Source organism: Triticum urartu, chromosome 6A (genome assembly GCF_056163025.1).
Source record: "Triticum urartu cultivar PI428250 chromosome 6A, HENAU_Tu73, whole genome shotgun sequence".
NCBI classification, from domain to species: domain Eukaryota; kingdom Viridiplantae; phylum Streptophyta; class Magnoliopsida; order Poales; family Poaceae; genus Triticum; species Triticum urartu.
This window is the reverse complement of record NC_141878.1, coordinates 114,280,557-114,305,502: the sequence shown is the minus strand read 5'-3', so window position 1 is coordinate 114,305,502 and position 24,946 is coordinate 114,280,557. Positions and strand designations below refer to the sequence as shown.

The 24,946-nt window shown below is 42.8% G+C and overlaps 1 pseudogene; it reads right to left on the bottom strand.

The window, feature by feature from the left end:
• Positions 1-8,569: 8,569 nt before the first annotated feature.
• LOC147964367 (uncharacterized) lies at positions 8,570-10,734 on the bottom strand (annotated as a pseudogene).
• Between the last annotated feature and the right edge of the window lie 14,212 nt (positions 10,735-24,946).

Genomic DNA, 24,946 nt, shown 5'->3' with positions numbered 1-24,946 from the left:
GAGGAGCCCGATCCCATCTCCCTCGCTCATCCTCCCGCTCTCGTCCTCCCACACCGCCGCCACTCATACACCCGCATCGCGCCCGATCCCCTTGCTACCGATCCGCGTGCCTCCAGTGCGAGACCCGCGCTCCGCCCTCGCCGGAGCAGAGAACCAGGCCGGAGCCCCGTCGCCACCCGCCGCCGTCGGCGACCACGAGGAGGGCCACCCCGCGCGCGACCCCGAGCCTCTCCACGCGCGCGCGCGACCATCGCTTCGCTCCCGCAGGCGCGCAGCGTCCCGTGGCCCCTGCGTTCCTCGCCCCGCCGCCGCACCATCTTCTCCACTTCCTGCCATCGAGCGTCGCTCTGCCCTTGCTCCATCCTCTGCTTCGCCTCTGCACCACCGGCCTTCAAGCTCGACGCCCGCCCAGGCCATCTTCTCCTGCTGCCTCGAGCAGCTCCTTCACGGCCAGCTTCCACGAGATCTCCACCCCCCCTTGCTGCCCGGTTGGCCTTGTTTTCCCCTCTTGTCGCTGCCAAGACCCGGCAACCAGGGACGTCAAGGACGCCTTCGTGGGTTCCTTTCGCCAAGTACCACGACCGGCGAAGACCAAGTCAGAGACCTCCTCGAGCAGGAGCGTTTTTGGAATCACCAAGGCCACCTCAAGTTTGACTACGTTTTGCCGCCTCGACCGAGACCAACAAGTACCACGACGATGCATCATGTTCATCTACCGCCGTCTTCGGAACCGATAAGAACGCCAAGTACCCCTACGCACGAAGACGCCAAGACCGTTTCGGGATTCATCAAGTACCGCTACCGATATGGCTCGAACGTCTACGAAACGTGTACCACTACCGTCGCAAGTACCACTCCGAACCATGTACGACGACCGTCACCGAAGACCCGTGTAACGTGAACGTGAACGACTACCGTCGCGAGTACCTCTACGTCGTCATGTACCCCTACTTCCCACGACGACCCCGTGAACAACTACTTCCCCTTCGACACGTGTACCCCTACCTCCGAACTCGATCCGTTCCGATAACACACGCTTCGAAGGTATAACCCCGAGACGATGCCCGTAAATGAATGCATGTTGTATGAGATGCACCCTTGTTCGATAGCATCGCCCCTATTTTGCCTTGCCACCGACATGCGGGAACTCGGTATTCGAGAGCACCCCACATTCTATCGCATGTCACGCTCCCCGTCGCATTTTCTTTTGCACCGGGATCTCAATCGAGTTACCGGAACCGATATGTTGCCGTGGCATCATTTTCGGATTCGTTGCCATGGCACCCCTTTTCTTTCCACCACGGTGACAAATGCTTCATAAAGCTCTTATCAACATTTTCTTAAAAACTTGCATAAACTTGTTCATGTCATCCGCATCATGATAACAACAATTAAAATGCTTAAAATTGTTGTTGCATTAAATTGCTAATGCATATGGGGATTTACCGGAATTGTTGTTCGTTGCTTCCGGCCTCATTTAACCTTGACTACATAGGTAGTTTTCATTTGTTTCCCCTCTTGCCATGTTTAACAACATTTAATATGGTTGGGTACATAAACGAGATCGAACTAAATAATTGATGTGGTGCTCCGTCAATATGCAACTCGTTGCATATTGAGCTCCACTTAATTTGTAGGATTGTTTGTGCACTTTGCCATGCCATGCTTCTTTAAACCGGACATGCATCATACTTGTTTTGCGCATCATGCCATGTTATGCGATGGTTGTTTACTATGTTGTGTGCTTCTTTTCCGGTGATTGCTTCTTCGGGTTGGTTCCGTTAACGTCGAGTTTGTGAGGAACCGTTCGACTACGTCTGTTTGTCTTCTTCATGGACTCGTTCTTCTTCCTTGCGGGATCTCAGGCAAGATGATCATACCCTCGAAATCACTACTATCTTTGCTATGCTAGTTTGCTCGCTCTTTTGCTATGCCAATGCTACGATGCCTACCATTTGCTTGTCAGCCTCCCAAATTGCCATGTCAAACCTCTAACCCACCATGTCCTAGCAAACCGTTGATTGGCTATGTTACCGCTTTGCTCAGCCCCTCTTATAGCGTTGCTAGTTGCAGGTGAAGATTGGAGGCCGTTCCTTGTTGGAACATATTTGTTTACTTGTTGGGATATCACTATATATCTGATTTAATTAATGCATCTATATACTTGGTGAAGGGTGGAAGGCTCGGCCTTATGCCTGGTGTTTTGTTCCACTCTTGCCGCCCTAGTTTCCGTCATATCGGTGTTATGTTCCCGGATTTTGCGTCCCTTACGCGGTTGGGCTATAATGGGAACCCCTTGACAGTTCGCCTTAAGTAAAGCTCTTCCAGCAATGCCCAACATTGGTTTTACCATTCGCCACCTAGCCTCTTTTTCCCTTGGGTTTCGCGGACTCAAGGGTCATCATTATTTTAACCCCCCCCCCCCCGGGCCAGTGCTCCTCTGAGTGTTGGTCCAACTGTCAGCTACCGGTGACCACCAGGGGCAACTCTAGGCTGGCCTACCCGTACCTAAGACAATCTGAGTGTGCCCTGAGAAAGAGATATGTGCAGCTCCTATCGGGATTTGTCGGCACATTCGAGCGGTGTTGCTGGTTTAGTTTTACCCTGTCGAAATGTCTTGTTGTACCGGGATACCGAGTCTGATCGGAACGTCTCGGGTGGAGGTCTATTCCTTCGTTGACCGTGAGAGCTTGTTATGGGCTAAGTTGGGACACCCTGCAGGGATTTGAACTTTCGAAAGCCGTGCCCGCGGTTATGGGCAGATGGGAATTTGTTAACGTCCGGTTGTAGAAAACCTAAACTTGACCTTAATTAAAATGAATCAACAGCGTGTGTAACCGTGATGGTCTCTTTCCGGCGGAGTCCGGGAAGTGAACACAGTTGTTGGAGTTATGCTTGACGTAGGTAGTCCAGGATCACTTCTTGATCATACTTTTATCGACCGTGCTTTGCCTTCTCTTCTCGCTCTCATTTGCGTATGTTAGCCACCATATATGCTAGTCGCTTGCTGCAGCTCCACCTCATCCCTTTACCTTACCCATGAGCTTAAATAGTCTTGATCGCGAGGGTGCGAGATTGCTGAGTCCCTGTGGCTCACAGATACTTCCAAAACCAGTTTGCAGGTGCCGTTGAGACCGTGCAGATGACGCAACCAAGCTCAGGAGGAGCTCGTTGAAGATCTTGTCCTTTATGTTGTTTCGTTCTAATTGATCAGTAGTGGGGCCCAGTTGGGGTCGATCGGGGATCTTTGTCGCATTTGGGGTTCTTCTTTCATTTTGGCTCCGTAGTCGGGCCTTGATTGTATCTGATTGATGTAACGCTTTATTCATGTAATTGGGTGAAGTGGCGATTGTAAGCCAACTATGTATCTCTTTCCCTTATTATATTACATGGGTTGTGTGAAGATTACCTCACTTGCGACACATGCCTTCAATGCGATTATGCCTCTAAGTCGTGCCTCGACACGTGGGAGATATAGTCGCATCGAGGGTGTTACACATGGCATGTGCAAAAAAGTAGAGATGGTTACGGCAAAAACTGGATGCACTTCGTGTAGAAACTAGACACTCTCTTTCGAACTATCAGGGTTTCGGATGAAAACTCATCTGTTACACCGGCTATTCAAAATTTTAATAACTTATTACAACTCTGGACTTTTTGCGTTCATTATGCACCATTCAAAGCCACGTCGTCAACTTTCAACCCTTTCTGACATAATTTGACATTTTTGATGCATTTACTGATTTGTTTTGAGCTAAATGACCCTGAAATTGAAAAGCACTACAAATGAACTCTAAAAAGGTTGAAACTTGGCATGGTATCATCATTTCACCCACATGGCATGTGCAAAAAAGTAGAGATGGTTACGGCGAAAACTGGATGCACTTCGTGTACAAACTGGACACTCTCTTTCGAACTATCAGGGTTTTGGACGAAAACTCATCTGTTACACTGGCTATTCAAAATTTTAATAAACTATTACAACTCCGGACTTTTTTGCGTTCATTATGCACCATTCAAAGCTAGGTCGTCAACTTTCAACCCTTTCTGACATAATTTGACTTTTTTAATGCATTTACTGATTTGTTTTGTGCTAAATGACCCTTAAATTAAAAAGCACTACAAATTAACTCTGAAATGGTTGAAACTTGGTATGGTATCATCATTTCACCCACATGGCATGTGCAAAAAAGTAGAGATGGTTACGGCAAAAACTGGATGCACTTCGTGTAGAAACTGGACACTCTCTTTCGAACTATCAGGGTTTCGGACGAAAACTCATCTGTTACACCGGCTATTCAAATTTTTAATAACTTATTACAACTCTGGACTTTATTAAAACTCTCCTTCGAACTACGTAGAAATAAATAGAAGAAAATAAAATAAAGCAGAAAAGAAAAAACTATATAAAAAACTACTTAGAAATAAATATAAGAAAATAAATAAAGTAGAAGAGAAAAAAACTATATAAAAAAACTACTCAGAAATAAATAGAACAAAATAAATAAAGCAGAACAGAAAAAACTATATAATAAATTGTTGGGGCGCTGTCCAGTGGGCCTGCTAGGCCTTGGGCATGTAAATTCAGGCCCACAAGGGCCAGCAGGCTCACAGGACAGCACGCCATAGTTAGGCCCAGAAGCTTGGTTTACACAGGAGTTCAATAAAGTAGCCGCGGCTGGGTTTATAAACCAGTGCGGCTGCTCTTCGCCCGGCGAGGTGGGACTAAACTTTGCACACCGCAGCACGCCCCTTTAGTACTGGTTCATGACCTTTAGTACCGGTTGGAGCAACAAACCGGTACTAAAGGGGGCCGCTTCCCGCCGCTTGGACTGGCCAAAATTGGCTTTAGTACTGGTTGGTGGCTCCAACCGGTACTAGAGGCCCCTCCTATATATATAGCACTTGCGAAAAATTCAGTTTCATCTCCCCATCTCAAACTGCAAACCTCTTCGCGACATTGTCGCCGCTCCCGTCCCGCGCCACCGCTCGCCCTCGCCACCCCCTCCGCTCGCCCTCGCCCCTGCCGCCCGTCATCGCCGTCTCGCGCCGCCGCCCCATACGCCGGCCGCCGCCCGTCGTCGTCGTCCCCGTCATCGCCGTCTCGCAACGCCGCCTCGTACATCGCCGTCTCGCCCCCGCCGCCCGTACGCCGCCGCCCCATACGCCGCCGCCCCCGCTCGTACACACACACACAGGCACACACAGACACAGACACACACACACACACACGTACACGCGCGCACACACACACACATTTTTTTATTTATTTTCTGGTTTCTGTTTTTTAGATTAATGCATGTCATATTGTTAATTAGATGATCGAATTAGATGAATTACCTAGATAAGAATGTTAGATTAATGTCGAATGTTAGATGAATTAGATAGAAAAGTTAAATACTAATGTCAATTGTTAGATGAATTAGCTAGATATTAATGTCAATTGAATTAATAGAACTAGTTTATTTTTAGTAAATGCTTAGTTGAACTAGTTGAATTAATAGAACTAGTTTATTTTTAGTAAGAAAAATTAGGTATATGAGATTTGATGATCTAATTAAAATATTACTATATAGAGAACTAGCTACTTTATATATTTTAGTAAGAAAATTAATAGAACTAGTATATTTTTAGCAAATGCTTAGTTGAATTAGTTGAATTAATAGAACTAGTTTATTTAGTTGAATTAATAGAACTAGTAAGTGTTTAATGTTTCACCTATATATGAACATATGTTAGATATTAATGTCAAATGTTAGATGAATTAGATAGAAATTATATGTTAGATATATATTTACTTTAGTTATATGAGATTTGATCATATAATTAAAATTTTACTGTATAGAACTAGCTACTTTATTTTTAGTAAGAAATTAATAGAACTAGTTTAGTTGAATTAGTTGAATTAATTAGTTGAATTAGTTGAGCTACTTTATTTAGGTATATTTTTAGTAACTTCTTAGTTGAATTAGTTGAACTAGTTGAATTAATAGAACTAGTTGAATTAATAGAACTAATAAGTGTTTAATGTTTCACCTATGAACATAGGAATGTCGTATGATGACGAACACGATTTCATTATGTGCGAATACTGCGAAGACCAGCGCGGCCTGTGTGACAGAAATTTTCTAGTTGATGATAGGCGCTTCAGCATCAAGCTGGATGAGAACTTCGAAGTGGATACAGTAAGTCACAACGATAAGTCTTTTTTCGTAATTAAGCATGACTTATGCTTCATTTGTTTCAACTTATAATTTTAAATTTTCACTATTCTAGTAGCGTATCCCCTGCCATGCAAGAATTTTTGTCTTGGATAAGATAGATTTCAGTCCTAACAAAACTATGGAGGTAAAGAAAGTTTATTTGAAGACCGAGCATGGTTATACCTTCAACGTCAAATTATACAATGCAGACACATACACCTATTTTGAATGCAAAACTTGGCAAGCACTATGCAAGGCTTATGCATTTGAGCTTGATATAGTTATCACCTTTGATATTCATCCGAAAGATGATATTGAAGGTAATAGAGACATCTGGGTCGATGTGCAGACGCCTCCAGTTCTACCATTATGTGAGTTTATCAACCATATTTATGTTTTTGATATTGTTTATTCAAAAATAGTTGACAAGTAATTTGTATTGACAACTTATTTCCATTCAAGCAAACATGTACGGTGCTTGGTAGAAAGGACCGTCCACTGTCCCGGGGCTGAACTAAACTGCTAGGAGACAAGTCATTATGTTTCATGGCTTGAGGATCTTGATGCTGTCAAGAGAAATTATTTTTCTAAATTTGAAAATCTTAGTACTCAAAACGTGTGACCAATAGTGATCGTATTGAACTATGGTCACATCTATTTAGGAAAGATGGTATGATTTTTACTATTTGTCCTCAGTGCATCTTTTGCATACATTATTTTTCAAGCTAAACTTTCATTGCTAAGTATATTACTATATGATGTTCTTCAACAGGGACTCCCGATGACAGTTGTGTCTGAGTGGGTCAAGACTAAAGGTCGCATGTCAATGGTTAGCTTACGGCCAAGACATCCTACATTGCACATGAGTGCATTCAGGATTTCTAAAAGCGAGGAATGCTTAATAGTGAAAGATTGGAGCAAAATTGTTAACGATCACAGAGAAGTACTAGAGGCAGCAATCAGAAGCGCATCCCATGATTAGGAGACATGTTCATATGCATGCTCCAATATGATGAATCAGGAGAGCTATACATGTTCTATGCTATTTTACCTGAGAGAGAGCAGCAGGAGTGATTAGCTAGTTCATGCTCTTAGTACTTGTCCTCTCATGTCTATGTTCTTCGTCCTGAACTTAATCTCAAAGAGTGATTTGCTTTTGTGGTGTTATGAACACTTATAATATCATGACCATGTTGAACTCGATGATATCTTTTCTTCTGGTACAAGTGAATGTTTCTTCTTTCAGCTAGTGTCGGTGGTGATTAGATAGCAGTAATGACTATGATGATTAAATAGTGGTAATGACGACTATGATGATTTTTAGCTAGCTAGTATAAATTGTTGTTGGTGATGATATGATGCAAGAGTTTTTATATTAATATGATGATGTTGATGAGTTATTATATCATTTATGAAAGAAACCTCAGATTAGTTTCAACTGGATGGATCCTAGCTAAGTGATCAAGTATATGCCATATCCATATTACTTGATCACTTAGGTGATCAAGGTAATATGGATATGGCATATACTTGATCACTTAGCTGCCAGGATCCATATGCATCCAGTCGAAACTAATCTGCGGTACTTTCACCTAATGATTTAACAACTCATTATAATGTAAAACAATCACTAAATTAAATCGAAAACACAAAATTAAAGGAAAAAATAAAAAATAAAACCAAAACCCCCCAAACATTTAGTACCGGTTGGTGTTACCGGTACTAATGATCTACCCACACCCGGGGCCTGGCTCGTGCCACGTGGTGGCACTTTAGCGCCGGTTCGTGCCGGACCGGTACTAAAGGGGGGTCTTTAGTCCCCACCCTTTAGTGCCGGTTATAGAACCGGCACTAAAGGCCCTTACGAACCGGCACTAAAGCTCGATTCTGCACTAGTAAAGGGATAAGGGAGGGGGCGTGTGTGCAGGACAAATCGTCAGAAGGGTGGGGAATGGACGCCAACTACGACACGATATAAATCTCTAGTCGGTTCGCACCGCAACAAAATCCTACGGCTCACGGCCAGCCGCTCGATGACGCGAAATAGTGCGTATGCACTTTTTAGAAATTATGAAATATACAAGTACTGATGACGAAACATACATAATTGTGGCTCACAAAATTCAGAGTGCAATACCACTTCTGGTCAAATAGATAACAAATACTCCGTATAAGCCACTTCTGGTCAGATAGCAACTGATCATTACTACTACAACTTAAAGAAACAGATAGCAGAGTCATGTATACAGTACATATACGTCCATTGTAGATACTGCAAGTCCGAGGAAACTTTTTTTTTGAACAGAAGTCTGAGGAAACTTGAAGAAACACACACAAGCTCTAGGACAAAACAGAGTGCTATACTGTCAGGTGTGCTTCATCTTCAGTATAAACTGTTGGTGTAGCGCATCGATGCAGCTGAAGAAAGAAAACCTCCATGCCTTGCAGAAAAACAAGGTTCCAAATCATACCCAGAAGCCGAAGACAGTTCCAGCAATCACCGAGTAATATAGCCACATTGTTTCAAACTTATGGTGGTGTTCCTTTGCCCCATCCCTTGGTGTTGTAGCACCTGACTTGTTTGTGCACGCGATGCTCACTGGGGGACCACAGAGTCCCGGATTATCGCTATAGATAGATGGATCATCAAGTGTTTGTAGCTGATTTCCTCTAGGTATAGCCCCTGACAGAAGGTTGCTTGAGAGGTTTAGTGTGTTGAGGAACATCAAGTTTGATATGCTAGGAGGAATAGGACCTGATAGTTTGTTCCATGAGAGGTCAAGGGCTTCTAACAACTTCAGATTGCCAATGTCCTTGGCGATACCACCACACAGATAATTTCTTGACATATTTAGAAACTAGATGCCTCTAAGATTTGTCATCATTGAAGGGATTTCACCAGAGAGAGAATTACCAGAGAGATCAATACTAGTCACAAATGAACCTTTTCCCAAAAAGGTGTACTCCCGCCCCTTCCAAATTATGTCCATGCGGCCATTGTTAGAAATTTTAAAGGTGCGAGTTTGAAAGTGGATTGATCTAAGCAGCTGCATCATGGATGTTTACCTCATCAAGGAAAAATTGACAAAATTATCTGGTATGGAACCTACAAATATATTTCCAGCTAGATCAAGCAGTTGGAGACGGGACAATTGTGATAGCTACCAAGGAATACTTCCGTAAAACATGTTTGATCGCAGACCAAGGATCCTCAGCAAAGGGTTGCTTTCTCCTATCCACGGAGGAATTGCACCAGAAATCATATTGTTCCCGAGATCCAAAATAACAAGGCTTTTGAAGTTCTTCAACATTGCTGGAAAGCAACTAGTCAGCTTGTTGTTTGACAAGTGCAGCAAGCTTAGTGAAGAATTTTAGTAAGTCGAGGTTGAAACTTCTCCAGAAAAAGAATTACTAGACAAATCCAATGACTCTAAATGTTTCAAATTCCACAAGCAGCCCGGAAGCTCACCGAACAACTGATTGTCTGATAGATCCAAGATCCGCAGAAGTGCTAGTTGACAATGGGAAGACTGCGATTCTCGCAACAAGCTATTGTTCTTGGTCTCCTTGACAACTGGCAACTTGTTGTCAAGATTAGGAATGATACCTGTAAACTTGTTGTCAGACAAGGAGAGTGCAACAAGATTTATCAGCAAGGAAATGGTTGCAGGCAGCTCGCCCTCAAGATAGTTGAAGCCGATGTCAAGCATTTGCAAAGATGTGGCATTACCGATATCTTATGGCATAATTCCAGCAAGTTGATTCCCAGACAAGGCCAATAATTGCAAGTTTGGTATGCTTTTCATCTCCAATGGGATCGGGCTAATAAAGTTGTTGTCATCGAGGGAGAGAAACACTAGCTCCTTACACTTGCTGATTTGTGATGGGATTCTTCTAGTTAACTGGTTACCGGATGCATCAAGTACCTGAAGCTTGGTCTGATTTGTAAACATCTCTTGTGGGATGGTACCGCTGATACTGTTTATATTTATTCCAAACTGTCTCAATTCTTGCATCCTAGCAAAAGATGGTGGCAAACTTCCAAATAACTGGTTATGTGATAGGTACATGTGCTGGAGGTTAGTAAGGTTCCCCAGCTCGGGTGGAAGCTTAGAAACCAAACTAGCGTATCTAATGCCAAGTTTCTATAGCAACTGAAGCTGTCCCAGTGAAGACGGGGTCGATCCACCAAGCGGGTTGCTGCCCAGTAGAAGAGTTTGCAATCCGGATATCATCCCCAGCTCCTCTGGGATTCCACCCGTGAGATTATTTCCGTTGATACATAGTATCTCTAGATTTTGGAGCCTTGAGAGTTGGTAGCTTGCTGAGTTGGTAGGGTATGGCACCAACAAAACTGTTGCTGCTCAAGTTCAGAACAGTGAGGGTGAGAAACAGAGAGATATTTGCTGGGACAACATCACCAAGGTTATTTGTCCCGAGGTCAAGTACAGTGAGGTTTTGAAGCAGTGGAGAGTAGAAGGCGTGTAGCGTACCATGGAGTCCAGTGATGGAAGGTGAAGCTTGGTAACATGTCTGGCAGCGCCACAAGTGACGCCAAACCAAGAACACGTGGGACTGGAAATCAACCAGGAGGACAGCGAGTTGGCATGGATCAAGCTGGACTATCGGACTAGTGCATCTGCTTCCGGGTTAATCTCCTTGGCAGTGCATAATAGCAGGAAAAGTGAGATATAGAAGAGTCTCAATAGCGCCATCGTAGTGGCTTATAGTCTTGATAAGAAAAATGTTAAGTTGAAGGGTGCTCTATGTATTGGATTTAGAAGTAGCTAGAGTGCACACATATCAAATCATGTCAGTGTCATTACAAACGAAGACTTGACTAGAGACTTCATACTTGGAATTGTGTTGGAGAAATGTCAAATCATAAATTGTGTAGTGTTCTATAGCCACACACCCACTGTTGTCGTGAGTAAGGTGATGACTGAATACTGATGACTGACTGTGTACGCGGGTGTGGTCTATGCATTTTCTTTAGAAGTAGCTAGAGTGCACACATATCAAATCATGACAGTGTCATTGCAAACGAAGACTTGACTAAAGACTTCAGACTTGGAATCGTGTTGGAGAAATATCAAATCATAAATTGTGTAGTGTTCTGCGGCCACACACTAGTCGTGAGTAAGGTGATGGCTAATGACTGACCAGCACAAAGCCAACAATCTGTCCAGATGCCCAACCAGTCGATCTCTAGGATTGAATCATCCGATTACGCAAACAATTCAGACCAGTATTTCGTTAGCATGACAAATCTACAATTGCACAAACACACACCATATTTGGGGATTTTCTCGATCAAACATATTTGGGGATTTCAACTTACAAATGGATTTTTTAAAGACCCAGCATATTGTTGGCATTCATTGATTTAGTCGAGGGAGAGGGTACAAAAAGGTTTGATCAAGTGATCAGAAGATGAGAGAAAATGGGGCCTTTGCCCCGGTCGACTGGCCCAGAAACAACGCAAGGCTAACTACTCGCTACATCGGTCCCGAAAGGGAGCTAAAAACACTTGGCGCCAGCCAGTCGCCACATCTCGATGTCATTTCTGATTTTTGCAAGAATCTCTGGAACTGACGCCACATTGTTTCTGAACGTGTAGTTGTTTCTCTCTTGCCATATTGCCCAAGTGCACAAGATAAGGAGGGACTTGATTGCCTTCGCTTTCCCTTGTCGCCCGGCTTGCTGCATGACGCGACCAACGACATCCAGAGAGCTTTGAGCATTCTGCCAGAGGCTTGGATCACAGGCGTTACAACCCTGCCAGTTTTTTACACCTGCCCAGATTTGAAGGGGAATCTGGCAGCGCCAGAACAATGCAAAACGGGGTAAACGGATCGGGAAGTTTGAAACCATCATGGAGGAGGGCGGCGGCTGCGAGCGAGCAAGGGCAATGTGTCAGCAGCCCGATCATCAACACTGAAGATGAAGCTGATCGAGGAGAGACGCGGGAAGCGAGCAGCTCAAGTCATGGGCCGGCAGGCCGGCCCATCCATAGCAAAAGGGTTCCCAAGTGGCTTGCAAGCCCAAACTGGGCCCGCTAAGCGGGTGTAACGGTAGAGAGAGTTTAAATCCCCCCATCGTCATCAAATGAGGACGGGAAGGAAAGGGTGGCCTTGGCCAGGGTCGAGCGTGTGTGCGTGATCTGTAATTCGAATTGCTGTGTAGGTGGTTGGGAGGACAGCTAAACCATATTCAAACCTAGATCTCGTTCATGGAGGTAGTAGGAACCTTACATCTGGTACTCATAGCTTTCTGATCTTGGAGATCCCGAGCCATGTCCACGCCACGCATTTCAAGCTCCAGCAGCAGAGCGCCGCCATGGACAAGCTGTCGTCTGAGGGGCGGCAGATCCAGGAGCTGCTTCGTGCGGACTTCGCTGAGGTGCTGGATCAACGCTTCAAGGCGCACGAAGAAGAGATCATCAAGTCCGTCGGCAAAATGCTCAAGGAGACGATGATGGCGCTCGACGGCCTCGTCACGGCGCGAATCGACGATGCTAGATCCGAGTTCAACCTCGACGTTGAGCAAATCCATGTGTAACTCGAGCGCTGCGGCAAGGAGGATATTCCGTGCAAGCAGACGGGCCAGTCGACCAGCAAGGATGTTGGGGGCGGCCACGAATCGACGGTGGCGGATCCCCTTGGCTTCGACAAGTTTCACCGGGGAAGGCGCATCAGGTTTATGTGCCTCCTTTGGTCAGAGGTGCGCGAGATTACGTTTTCCCCCGTGAAAATTTTTCCCCTCGAGATTTTGCTGCATCGGACATCTCTGACCTGTACCAATCTGCTCCCCATGTGGAACTACCACGTTTCGATGGCTCGAACCCGCGACTGTGGTAATCGCGCTGCGAGGATTGTTTCAAGCTATGGGGTACTCCAGCAGCAAGGTGGATTTCCTACGCTACGTCCCAGTTTGATGGTGCAGCAGCTAGATGGCTCGAGGCAGTACAACGCAGATCGCCGAATTTGTCTTGGCCAGAGTTCGGTCAGTTGTTATTGAACAGATTCGGTCGAAATCAACATAAAACCCTGGTGAGATAGATATTCAGAATTGCTCGGGAATTGACAGTGACAGATTACGTGGAACGATTTGCAGAACTATATGACCAGCTCTCAGCTTATGAGGATGTGCCTGACAGTCTGTACTATACCACTCGTTTCATCGATGGCCTCAAGCCGGGTGTGCGGATGTCAGTTGCTCTGCAGAAACCACAAGATCTGGATACAGCTTATGATATAGCCCTACTCCATGAAGAATTGAGTGACACAAATTCCTCTCTGTTTAAATTTAAGAAGACAATGATAGCAACTTCGACAGTTCAGAGAGATCTAGTTGCTGCTGACAGGAGGCCAACTGAGAACGGCAAGGGTATCTCCTCGGAGGACAAATGGGGCACGTTACGTACCTACAGGAAATCAAAGGGGTTATGTTTCACCTCTGGAGAGAGATGGTTGATATGTCTCCAACGTATCTATAATTTTTGATTGCTCCATGCTATATTATCTAATGCTTTGGACATTATTGGGCTTTATTTTCCACTTTTATATTATTTTTAGGACTAACCTACTAACCGGAGGCCCAGCCCAGAATTGCTGTTTTTGCCTGTTTTAGGGTTTCGAAGAAAAGGAATATCAAATGGAGTCCAAACGGAATGAAACCTTCGGGAACGTGATTTTCTCAACAAACAAGACCCGGGAGACTTGGACCCTACGTCAAGACACAAAAGAGGAGGCCACGAGGTAGGGGCGCGCCTAACCCCCCCCCCCCCAGGCGCGCCCTCCACCCTTGTGGGCCCCCTGTTGCTCCACCGACGTACTCCTTCCTCCTATTTATACCTATGTACCCCCAAACAATCAGATACGGAGCCAAAAACCTAATTCCACCGCCGCAACTTTCTGTATCCACGAGATCCCATCTTGGGGCCTGTTCCGGAGCTCCGCCGAAAGAGGGCCGTCATCACGGAGGGCTTCTACATCAACACCATAGCTCCTCCGATGAAGTGTGAGTAGTTTACCTCAGACCTACGGGTCCATAGTTATTAGCTAGATGGCTTCTTCTCTCTTTTTGGATCTCAATACAATGTTCTCCCCCTCTCTTGTGGAGAACTATTTGATGTAATCTTCTTTTTGCGGTGTGTTTGTGGGTTTATGATCAAGTCTATTTATGAACAATATTTGAATCTTCTCTGAATTCTTTTATGTATGATTGGTTATCTTTGCAAGTCTCTTTGTATTATCAGTTTGGTTTGGACTACTAGATTGATCCTTCTTGCAATGGGAGAAGTGCTTAGCTTTGGGTTCAATCTTGCGGTGTCCTTTCCTAGTGACAGTAGGGGCAGCAAGGCACGTATTGGATTGTTGCCATCGAGGATAACAAGATTGGGTTTTCATCATATTGCATGAGTCTATCCCTCTACATCATGTCATCTTGCTTAAGGCGTTACTCAGTTTTTAACTTAATACTCTAGATGCATGTTGGATAGCGGTCGATGAGTGGAGTAATAGTAGTAGATGCAGGCAGGAGTCGGTCTACTTGTCTCGGACGTGATGCCTATATACATGATCATACCTAGATATTCTCATAACTATGCTCAATTCTGTCAATTGCTCAACAGTAATTTGTTCACCCACCGTAGAATACTTATGCTCTCGAGAGAAGCCACTAGTGAAACCTATGGCCCCCGGGTCTATCTTTATCATATTAATCTCCTACTACTTAGTTATTTCCTTTGCTCTTTACTTTGCCTTTATTTTACTTTGCATCTTTATCACAAAAATACCAAAAATATTATCTTATCATATCTATCAGATCTCACTCTCGTAAGTGGCCGTGTAGGGATTGACAACCCCTATTCGCGTTGGTTGCGAGGATTTATTTGTTTTGTGCAGGTACGAGGGACTCGCGCGTAGCCTCCTACTGGATTGATACCTTGGTTCTCAAAAACTGAGGGAAATACTTATGCTACTTTGCTGCATCATCCCTTCCTCTTCGGGGAAAACCAACGCAGTGCTCAAGAGGTAGCAAGAAGGATTTCTGGCGCCGTTGCCGGGAAGAGGTCTACGCAAAAGTCAACATACCAAGTACCCATCACATACCCTTATCTCCCGCATTACATTATTTGCCATTTGCCTCTCGTTTTCCTCTCCCCCACTTCACCCTTGCCGTTTTATTCACCCTCTCTCTCTATCCTCCATCTCTTTCTCTATTTTCCTCTTTTTGCCCGCTTGCTTTTTGTTTGCTTGTGTGTTAGTTTGCTTGCTTGTCACGATGGTTCAAGATAATACTAAATTATGTGAATTCACCAATACCAACAACAATGATTTTATTAGCACTCCGATTGCTCTTCTTATCGATGCTGAATCTTGTGAAATTAATACTGCTTTGCTGAATCTTGTCATGAAAGATCTGTTTTCCGGCCTTCCTAGTGAAGATGCCGCTACCCATCTAAATAGCTTCGTTGATTTGTGTGATATGCAAAAGAAGAAAGATGTGGATAATGATATTGTTAAATTGAAGCTATTTCCTTTTTCACTTAGAGATCGTGCTAAATCTTGGTTTTCGTCTTTGCCTAAAAATAGTATTGATTCATGGAATAAATGCAAAGATGCTTTTATCTCTAAGTATTTTCCTCCCGCTAAGATCATCTCTCTTAGAAACGATATTATGAATTTTAAGCAACTTGATGATGAACATGTTGCACAAGCTTGGGAGAGAATGAAACTAATGATATGTAATTGCCCTATTCATGGTTTAAATTTGTGGATGATTATATAAAATTTTATGCCGGATTGAATTTTTCTTCTAGAAATCTTTTAGATTCGGCCGCGGGAGGCACTTTTATGGAAATCACTTTAGGAGAAGCTACTAAACTCCTAGATAATATTATGGTTAATTATTCTCAATGGCATACTGAAAGATCTACTAATAAAAAGGTGCATGCGATAGAACAAATTAATGTTTTGAGTGGAAAGATGGATGAACTTATGAAATTATTTGCTAATAAGAGTGTTTCTTCTGATCCTTGTCTACTTTGATTGAGAATAATAATGAATCTATGGATGTGAATTTTGTAGGTAGGAACAATTTTGGTAACAACGCGTATAGAGGAAATTTTAATCCTAGGCCTTATCCTAGTAATCCCTCTAATAATTATGGTAATTCCTACAACAATTCAAGAAATTATAATAAGATGCCCTCTGATTTTGAATCTAATATTAAAGAATTTATTACTTCGCAAAAGAATTTTAATGCTTTGATTGAAGAAAAATTGCTTAAGATTGATGAGTTGGCTAGGAACGTTGATAGAATTTCTCTTGATGTTGATTCTTTGAAACTTAGATCTATTCCACCTAAGCGTGATATAAATGAGTCTCTCAAGGCCATGAGAATTTCCATTGATGAGTGCAAAGAAAGAACCGCTAGGATGCGTGCTAAGAAAGATGCCTTTATAAGAGCGTGTTATTCTAGTTCCTATGAAAATAATGATGAAGATCTAAAATTTATTGATGTGTCCCCTATTAAATCTTTGTTTTGCAATATGAATCTTGATAATGATGGGACTGAATATTATCCACCTTTACCTAGAAGGCCTTCCAATAATTCGGAATTTTTTGATCTTGATGCTAAAATTGATAAAAGTGGGATTGAAAAAATTAAAACCCTAGATGTTGCTAAATCCACTATTATGGATTTCAAGGAATTTAACTACGAAAATTGATCTTTTATTGATTGTATTTCCTTGTTGCAATCCGTGCTAAATTCTCCTCATGCTTATAGTCAAAATAAAGCGTTTACTAAACATATCGTTGATGCCTTGATGCAATCTTATGAGGAAAAACTTGAATTGGAAGTTTCTATCCCTAGAAAGCTTTATGATGAGTGGGAACCAACTATTAAAATTAAAATTAAAGATTATGAATGCTATGCTTTATGTGATTTGGGTGCTAGTGTTTCCACGATTCCAAAGACTTTGTATGATTTGTTAGGTTTCCATGATTTTGATGATTGCTCTTTAAACTTGCACCTTGAGGATTCCACTATTAAGAAACCTATGGGAATAATTAATGATGTTCTTATTGTTGCAAATAGGAATTATGTGCCCGTATATTTTATTGTTCTTGACATAGATTGCAATCCTTCATGTCCTATTATTCTTGGTAGACCTTTCCTTAGAACGATTGGTGCAATTATTGATATGAAGGAAGGAAATATTAGATTCCAATTTCCATTAAGGAAAGGCATGGAACACTTTCCTAGAAAGAAAATTAAATTACCTTATGAATCTATTATGAGAGCCACTTATGGATTGCCTACCAAAGATGGCAATACCTAGATCTATCCTTGCTTGTTATGCCTAGCTAGGGGCGTTAAACGATAGCGCTTGTTGGGAGGCAACCCAATTTTATTTTTATTCCTTGATTTTTGCTCCTGTTTAGTAATAAATAATTAATCTAGCGTCTGTTTTGGTTGTGTCTTTTGTGTTTAATTAGTGTTTGTGCCAAGTAGAACTGTTGGGAAGACTTGGGGAAAGTCTTGTTACACTTGCTGTAAAAAACAGAAACTTTAGCGCTCACGAGAACTACTGCCATTTTTATTTGGAAAGTGGTATTTAGTTAATTATTTTTGAAGATGATTAATAGATAAATTACTCACGTCAAGAAATTTATTTTAGAATTTTTGGGGTTCCATATCTTGCGCTAGCTACAGATTACTACAGACTGTTCAGTTTTTGACAGATTCTGTTTTCCATGTGTTGTTTGCTTATTTTGATGAATCTATGGCTAGTAAAATAGTTTATAAACCATAGATAAGTTGGAATACAGTAGGTATAACACCAATATAAATAAATAATGAGTTCATTTGAGTACTTTGAAGTGGTCTTTTGTTTTCTTTCGTTAATGGAGCTCACGAGATTTTCTACTTTAAGTTTTGTGTTGTGAAGTTTTCAAGTTTTGGGTAAAGAATTGATGGATTATGGAACAAGGAGTGGCAAGAACCTAAGCTTGGGGATGCCCATGGCACCCCCAAGATAATCTAAGGACACCTAAAATCCAAAGCTTGGGGATGCCCCGGAAGGCATCCCCTCTTTCGTCTACTTCTATCGGTAACTTTACTTAGAGCTATATTTTTATTCGCCACATGATATGTGTTTTGCTTGGAGCGTCTTGTATTATTTGAGTCTTTATTTGTTAGTTTACCACAATCATCCTTGCTGTACACACCTTTTGAGAGAGCCATACATGATTTGGAATTTTTTAGAATACTCTATGTGCTTCGCTTATATCTTTTGAGCTATGTAGTTTTGCTCTAGTACTTCACTTATATCTTTTGGAGCACGGTGTTGGATTTGTTTTATAGAAATTATTGATCTCTCATGCTTCACTTAGATTATTTTTAGAGTCTTAAATAGCATGGTAATTTGCTTAAAATCCTAATATGCTTGCTATACAAGATTAATAATAAAACTTTCGTATGAGTGTGTTGAATACTATGAGAAGTTCGATGCTTGATAATTGTTTTGAGATATGAAGATGGTGATATTAAAGTTGTGCTAGTAGAGTAGTTGTGAATTTGAAGAATACTTGTGTTAAAGTTTGTGATTCCCGTAGCATGCACGTATGGTGAACCGTTATGTGATGAAGTCGGGGCATGCTTTATTTTTTTATTGTCTTCCTTATGAGTGGCGGTCGAGGACGAGCGATGGTCTTTTCCTACCAATCTATCCCCCTAGGAGCATGCGTGTAATACTTTGCTTTGATAACTTGTAGATTTTTGCAATAAGTGGACGAGCGATGGTCTTTTCCTACCAATCTATCCCCATAGCCATTCCGAGATATATTTCCAAGCAACTTTCCACCGTTCCTTTTATTATGACACACTCCATCATTGTAATATTGCTTAGCATGATCATGTAGTCGACATCGTATTTGTGGCAAAGCCACCATTCATAATTCTTTCATACATGTCACTCATGAGCCATTGCATATCCCGGTACACCGCCGGAGGCATTCATATAGAGTCATATTTTGTTCTAAGTATCGAGTTGTAATTGTTGAGTTGTAATAAAATAAAAGTGTGATGATCATCATTATTAGAGCATTGTCCCAGTGAGGAAAGGATGATGGAGACTATGATTCCCCCACAAGTCGGGATGAGACTCCAAAAGAAAAAAAAGAGGCCATAAAAACGGAGAAAAGGCCCAAATAAAAAAAATGAGAGAAAAAGACAGAAGGGACAATGTTACTATCCTTTTACCACACTTGTGCTTCAAAGTAGCACCATGATATTCATGATAGAGAGTCTCCTATGTTATCACTTTCATATACTAGTGGGATTTTTTCATTATAGAACTTGGCTTGTATATTCCAATGATGGGCTTCCTCAAATTGCCCTAGGTCTTCGTGAGCAAGCAAGTTGGATGCACACCCACTTTGTTTCTTTTGTTGAGCTTTCATATACTTATAGCTCTAGTGCATCCGTTGCATGGCAATCCCTACTCACTCACATTGATATCTATTGATGGGCATCTCGATAGCCCGTTGATATGCCTAGTTGATGTGAGACTATCTTCTCCCTTTTTGTCTTCTCCATAAACACCATTCTATTCCACCTATAGTGCTAAATTCATGGCTCACGCTCATGTATTGCGTGAAGATTGAAAAAGTTTTGAGAATGTCAAAAGTATGAAACAATTGCTTGGCTTGTCATCGGGGTTGTGCATGATTTAAATACTTTGTGTGGTGAAGATGGAGCATAGCCAGACTATATGATTTTGTAGGGATAACTTTCTTTGGCCATGCTATTTTGAGAAGACATAATTGCTTTGTTAGTATGCTTGAAGTATTATTATTTTTATGTCAATATTAAACTTTTGTCTTGAATCTTTCGGATCTGAATATTCATACCACAATTAAGTAGAATTACATTAAAATTATGCCAAGTAGCACCCCGCATCAAAAATTCTGTTTTTATCATTTCCCTACTCGAGGACGAGCATGAATTAATCTTGGGGATGCTTGATACGTCTCCAACGTATCTATAATTTTTGATTGCCCCATTCTATATTATCTACTGTTTTGGACATTATTGGGCTTTATTTTCCACTTTTATATTATTTTTGGGACTAACCTTTAACCGGAGGCCCATCCTAGAATTGCTGTTTTTTGCCTGTTTTAGGGTTTTGAAGAAAAGGAATATCAAATGGAGTCCAAACGGAACGAAACCTTCGGGAACATGATTTTGTCAACAAACAAGACCCGGGAGACTTGGACCCTATTTCAAGACACAAAAGAGGAGGCCACGAGGTAGGGGGGCGCGCCCTCCACCCTCGTGGGCCCCCTGTTGCTCCACCGACATACTCCTTCCTCCTATATATACCTACGTACCCCCAAACGATCAGATACGGAGCCAAAAACCTAATTCCACCTCCGCAACTTTCTGTATCCACGAGATCCCATCTTGGGGTCTGTTCCGGAGCTCCGCCGGAGGGGGCATCGATCACGGAGGGCTTCTACATCAACACCATAGCCCCTCTGATGAAGTGTGAGTAGTTTACCTCAGACCTACGGGTCCATAATTATTATCTAGATGGCTTCTTCTCTCTTTTTGGATCACAATACAGTGTTCTCCCCCTCTCTTGTGGAGAACTATTCGATGTAATCTTCTTTTTGCGGTGTGTTTGTTGAGACCGATGAATTGTGGGTTTATGATCAAGTCTATTTATGAACAATATTCGAATCTTCTCTGAATTCTTTTATGTATGATTGGTTATCTTTGCAAGTCTCTTTGTATTATCAGTTTGGTTTGGACTACTAGATTGATCCTTCTTGCAATGGGAGAAGTGCTTAGCTTTGGGTTCAATCTTGCGGTGTCCTTTCCTAGTGACAGTAGGGGCAGCAAGGCACGTATTGGATTGTTGCCATCGAGGATAACAAGATTGGGTTTTCATCATATTGCATGAGTCTATCCCTCTACATCATGTCATCTTGCTTAAGGCGTTACTCAGTTTTTAACTTAATACTCTAGATGCATGTTGGATAGCGGTCGATGAGTGGAGTAATAGTAGTAGATGCAGGCAGGAGTCGGTCTACTTGTCTCGGACGTGATGCCTATATACATGATCATACCTAGATATTCTCATAACTATGCTCAATTCTGTTAATTGCTCAACAGTAATTTGTTCACCCACCGTAAAATACTTATGCTCTCGAGAGAAGCCACTAGTGAAACCTATGGCCCCCGGGTCTATCTTTATCATAATAATCTCCTACTACTTATTTATTTCCTTTGCTCTTTACTTTTCCTTTATTTTACTTTGCATCTTTATCACAAAAATACCAAAAATATTATCTTATCATATCATATCTATCAGATCTCACTCTCATAAGTGGCCGTGTAGGGATTGACAACCCCTATTCGCGTTGGTTGCGAGGATTTATTTGTTTTGTGCAGGTACGAGGGACTCGCGCGTAGCCTCCTACTGGATTGATACCTTGGTTCTCAAAAACTGAGGGAAATACTTACGCTACTTTGTTGCATCATCCCTTCCTCTTTGGGAAAACCAACGCAGTGCTCAAGAGGTAGCAATGGTCCAAGGACCACCAGTGCAAGTCCTCTGTCCAACTCCATATAGTGAAGGAGATGATTGAACACATCCAAAGTACTGCTTCATTCCATCAGGAGTCGTCTGATAGTGACTCTGATAACCTCATGTTACTGTCAGCAGCGGCCTGTTGAGCTGAGTCATCTCCATTAACAATGAAACTTCAAGTTACTGTTTGTGGCCAGGCTCTCACATTTCTGGTGGACTCGGGCAGCACACATTCCTTCCTCAATTCAGCTTTAGCTGCTCTGTTGCCGGTTGTACAAGAGGTTAAACCTATTACAGTAACAGTAGCAGGTGGTGCTAAATTGTACTGCTCCCAGATAGTGAAGCAATGTAGTTGGTCCTGTTAGAATAATGAATTCAAATCAGACTTCAGATTTCTTCAGTTAGGCAACTATGATGGAATTTTGGGACTTGATTGGCTAGCAAACCATAGTCCAATGGTGATAGATTGGGATCAGAAATGGTTTTCATTCCAATCTCAGGGAAATTGGGTCACATTACAAGGTGTACTGCCTGATGACTGCACTTTTACAGTTATGAGTGTGGAGTTGGCTGACATAGAAAACATAGAAACCAGTTCTCACATTCCTGAAGTACAAGCACTGTTGGAAAAAATTTCTTCTGTATTTGAGGAGCCAAAAGGATTGCCACCAAGGAGGCAGTATGACCACACTATACCACTTATACCAGGTGCAACACCAGTGGCTGTCAGGCCTTATAGAGTGGCTCCCCATTTGAAAATAGAGATGGAGAAACAAGTAAAAGAGTTGCTGCAAAATGGGATGATTAGACTCAGTCGTAGCCCCTTTTCCTCTCCTATGCTTGTGGTCAAGAAGAAGGATGGCACTTGGCGCATGGTAGTGGACTACAGACATTTAAATGCTATAATAGTAAAAGGGAAATATCCTATACATGTGATAGATGAGTTATTGGATGAATTGCACGGTGCTTGCTGGTTTACTAAACTGGACTTAAGGGTTGGTTATCATCAAATCAGAATGGCCCCTGGAGAATAGTTTAAAACTGCATTTCAAACTCATGAAGGTCATTATGAGTTCTTGGTCATGAGTTTTGGTCTGTCTGAAGCTCCTGGTACATTCCAAGGTGCTATGAATTCTGACCTACCTGCACTCAGGGAATTTGTTCTAGTATTTTTTGATGACACCTTGATTTTTAGTAAAACCTTGAAGGAGCATTTGTTGCATGTGGAAAAGGCTCTCATCACCCTGCAAGAAAAGCAGTGGAAAGTCAAGTTGAGAAAGTGTTCCTTTGCACAACAGCAAATTGCTTATTTGGGTCATGTCATCAGTGACAAGAGTGTCTCTACTGATCCTTCCAAAATTCTAGTTGTTCAGAACTGGCCCACTCCTGTCAATGTAAAAGAGATTAGGGGATTTTTGGGCGTCACTAGGTACTATAGGAAATTCATTAGAAACTATGGTGTGATTAGTAAACCCTTGACTGAACTATTAAGGAAAGGCACACTGTTTGTTTGGACTCCAGTTGCTGAAACTGCTTTTGTCACTCTCAAGGAAGCTCTAGTACAAGTGTAAGGGCATTTGCCTACTTTGTGTTTTGGATGATGATGACAACCCTTTGTTGGTCTAATCATGTGCTAAGTGCTTCAGGTTCTCGGTGATTAGACGTACATCAGTTAGCTATTCTCTCTGGAAGGAAAAGATCAAAGACGGGGTTTTCTACGTTTTTATCTCTTTGGTCGTAGGGAACCCGTACTATCATGAGGGAATCCACATTATAAGGTGTTGGGGAATCTTTTCACGTACATCTTGCCACACCCCTCTCTTGCCTTCCTTTTGTTGAGAGAGAGAGCTTCCCTTCTCTCCTGCCTCTTGCGGTGCCTTCCCAGCGGTTGTACTGCTGGCCCATGGCGCTTACCCAGTCTTGTTCAACCAATTGTACCGCTGCTCCCGGGCGGTGGTACCGCCACCTTGCTCCTAAATGACTGCAGCGGTTGTTCCAGCCAATTACCGCTCAACAACCGGTCATACCTCTGTTTTGATGCAGTACTTGGGTGGTGGTGGCCCGGTTGGTCCGGTTGTGCCCCGCACACCGGTACTACCGGTGCCCCGAGCGGTTTTGCTGCTTGGGACTTAGCCGCTCAAGCGCCCAAGGCCAGGCGGTTGCACCGGTCGTGTACCGCTCGACTACCGCACTCAGGGGTGACTCCGTACTATTTCAATGCGGTGGTTGAGCGGTGGCTGGGCGGTTGTTCTCGTTGTTCTCATAGACCGGTACTACCACCTGCTCGCCCGGTTGTACCGCCTGGTAGGGTTCTGCTGGTAAACTGTGAGGCCCGGTTGTACCGGGGCAAAGGACCGATTGTACCGCTGCAGTACAGAATTCACAGTAACTGCTGGACTTAGGGTTTTCTATATAAGGGTGGTTCTTCCACCTACCACAACTACCTCTTGCCTCTCTCACTCCGCCATTAATGCCACTCAAGCTCTCTTGCCTGATCTCTCTCCCTAGCCACTCAAACTTGTTGACTTGCTAGGGATTGAGGGAGGAGACCTAGATCTACACTTCCACCAAAGGATATTTGATTCCCCATACTTTCTTGTGTGGATTTTGTTACTCTTGGGTGTTTGAGCACCCTAGACGGTTGAGGTCACCTCGGAGCCACATTCCTTTGTGGTGAAGCTCTGTAGTTTCGTTGGGAGCCTCCAATTCAGTTGTGGAGAGAGCACCAACCTTGTTTGTAAAGGTCCGGTCGCCGCCTTCAAGGGCACCAATAGTGGAATCATGACATCTCGCTTTGTGTGAGGGCGTGAGGAGAATACGGTGGCCCTAGTGGCTTCTTGGGAAGCATTGTGCCTCCACACCGCTCCAACGGAGACGTACTTCCCCTCAAAAGGAAGGAACTTCGGTAACGCATCCTTGTCTTCGCCGGCTCCACTCTTGGTTATCTCGTACCTTTACTTGTGCAAGCTTATTTGTGTTATATCCCTTGCTTGCGTGTGTGCTTATTGTGTTCGCATCATATATGTTGCTCACCTAGTTGCATATCTAGACAACCTACTTTGATGCAAAGTTTAAATTGGTAAAGAAAAGTTAAAAATTGTTAGTTGCCTATTCACCCCTCTCTAGTCAACTA